The sequence below is a fragment of the Ascidiella aspersa genome, chromosome 5 (assembly GCF_963924565.1).
Source record: "Ascidiella aspersa chromosome 5, kaAscAspe10.2, whole genome shotgun sequence".
In the NCBI taxonomy this organism is placed as follows: Eukaryota; Metazoa; Chordata; class Ascidiacea; order Phlebobranchia; family Ascidiidae; genus Ascidiella; species Ascidiella aspersa.
Window position 1 is genome coordinate 12,650,103 of NC_139451.1, and position 2,500 is coordinate 12,652,602.

The window sequence follows — 2,500 nt, forward strand, 5'->3', positions numbered from 1 at the left end:
CACCGGAAGCGCGACCGAGACGAAGAGGCTGGGCACTGAGAACAGTCCCCGACCCACGACGCCCCAGCCGGCACCGGGCGCTCGGCCCCGAAGGGCAGACGCGGCGATCTCTCCTCGCCCGAACGGCGGGCCGACGGACACGCGCGCCTATAGTACCCGACCGAGGCCGGGTTACCTTGCGCGCGGCCTTCTCGCCGCCGTCCAGACGGTCGCGGCCTTCGCCCGGCGCTAGTGCGCTGGTCCCCGATCGGGCGGCGCCGCCGGCGGCCCGTGAGGGTCCGCACGACAACGTCGCCGACAGGGGGCCGGCTGAAAGCGACCGGGCGACCCGACAGGCCCTCCCGTTTGCCTCTCGACGGTTTCACGTACTCTTTAACTCTCTCTTCAAAGTGCTTTTCAACTTTCCCTCACGGTACTTGTTCGCTATCGGTCTCGTGACCGTATTTAGCCTTAGATGGAGTTTACCACCCGCTTTGGGCTGCATTCCCAAACAACCCGACTCTGGGAAGACGCCGTAGCGCGCCCGCCTGTCGCCGCCATGGGCCTGACACCCGCTCTGGGACAAGGCCTCGATCAGAAGGACGCGGGCGACCGGCGAAGCGCGCCGTGACGAATTCCGTACGCCACAATTCCGCGCACTCCAAAAGCGCGCGGATTCGGCGATGGGCACATCCCGCTTCACTCGCCGTTACTGAGGGAATCCTCGTTAGTTTCTTTTCCTCCGCTTAGTAATATGCTTAAATTCAGCGGGTAGCCTCGTCCGACCTCAGGCCGAAAGTAAGGACCGGGACTATTCTTCCCGTTCCGCGCTCGCCGTCGGCGCCGCGCGCCGCCGCGCACCTCGATTCCCGCCCTTGAGCCGCCAGCCGTTGGCCTCTTCGAGGTCGACTCGCCGCCGCCGCGCGGGATTCTGGTCGCGATCGTCGCACATCGTGCCGTGCTGTCTTGAGCGGGACGGGCGCTCGCGCGTCCGACGCCGCAGCAGCCGCGCGGAGAAATCCCCGCGCGGAACGTTTGCAACGCGACCCTGAGGCGGGCGCGGCCCCGGGATTGACCCGAGGCCGCAATTTGCGTTCAGAACGTCGATGCTCAATGTGTCCTGCAATTCACACTAATTCACGCAGCTAGCTGCGTCCTTCATCGACTCACGAGCCGAGTGATCCACCGCCAAGAGCCATCCACGATTGTTTCGCTCGCACAGTGCCTCGCACTAAAGGGTGACAAAATATACCGCGCCGAGCGGTCGGCCAGGCCGACGCTTGAAGCCGGAGCGCGCGGCACCGCGGCACTCGACGCGCAAACATTACCGGGTGACCGAATCGCCGGCCGGCGCGCCGCTCCTCGCGGGTCGGGCGCCGGGTAGCAAAAACTTTTTCTCTCGCTTGTCCGAGTTTCGCGTTCGCCGAAGCGTTTGCGAGACCGTTAATGATCCTTCCGCAGGTTCACCTACGGAAACCTTGTTACGACTTTTACTTCCTCTAAATGATCAAGTTAGATCGTCTTCTCGGACGCCGGCTCGACCGTTGCCGGCCGCGCCAGGTCCAATCGGAGGACCTCACTAAACCATTCAATCGGTAGTAGCGACGGGCGGTGTGTACAAAGGGCAGGGACGTAATCAACGCGAGCTAATGACTCGCGCTTACTGGGAATTCCTCGTTCAAGGGAAATAATTGCAATTCCCTATCCCTAGCACGACCGGGGTTCAGCGGGTTACCCAGACCTGTCGGCCAAGGCGAGCACATGCTGATCCGGTCAGTGTAGCGCGCGTGCGGCCCCGAACATCTAAGGGCATCACAGACCTGTTATTGCTCAATCTCGTGTGGCTAAACGCCACTAGTCCCTCTAAGAAGTTAGACGCCGACCGATTGGGTCGCGTAACTAGTTAGCAAGCCAGAGTCTCGTTCGTTATCGGAATTAACCAGACAAATCGCTCCACCAACTAAGAACGGCCATGCACCACCACCCACAGAATCAAGAAAGAGCTCTCAATCTGTCAATCCTCACTGTGTCCGGGCCGGGTGAGATTTCCCGTGTTGAGTCAAATTAAGCCGCAGGCTCCACTCCTGGTGGTGCCCTTCCGTCAATTCCTTTAAGTTTCAGCTTTGCAACCATACTTCCCCCGGAACCCAAAGACTTTGGTTTCCCGCAAGCTGCCGGAGAGGTCGTAAAACTAACGCCCCCCGATCGCTAGTTGGCATCGTTTATAGTCAGAACTAGGACGGTATCTGATCGTCTTCGAACCTCTGACTTTCGCTCTTGATTAAAGAAAACATTCTTGGCAAATGCTTTCGCAGTCGTTCGTCTTGCGCCGATCCAAGAATTTCACCTCTAACGGCACAGTACGAATGCCCCCGTCTGTCCCTCTTAATCATTACCTCGCGCTCCGAAAACCAACAAAATAGAACCGAGGTCCTATTCCATTATTCCATGCACCATTATTCAGGCGAATCGCCTGCTTTGAACACTCTAATTTTTTCAAAGTAAACGTTCCGGCCGCCGC

The 2,500-nt window shown here is 59.4% G+C and overlaps 2 non-coding genes and 1 pseudogene across 2 annotated transcripts in view; all 3 read right to left on the bottom strand.

Moving 5' to 3' along the window:
• LOC146144114 (large subunit ribosomal RNA) overlaps positions 1–774 on the bottom strand; it is a 3,679-nt pseudogene extending 2,905 nt beyond the window's left edge.
• Positions 775–1,022: 248 nt separating this feature from the next.
• LOC146144115 (5.8S ribosomal RNA) lies at positions 1,023–1,176 on the bottom strand. Its single transcript, XR_014498857.1, has one exon. It is a non-coding gene; the product is annotated as a 5.8S ribosomal RNA (ribosomal RNA).
• Positions 1,177–1,423: 247 nt separating this feature from the next.
• LOC146144116 (small subunit ribosomal RNA) overlaps positions 1,424–2,500 on the bottom strand; it is a 1,811-nt gene continuing 734 nt past the window's right edge. The window contains exon 1 of the ribosomal RNA XR_014500517.1: positions 1,424–2,500. This exon is cut by the window's right edge and continues 734 nt beyond it. This is a non-coding gene — a ribosomal RNA (small subunit ribosomal RNA).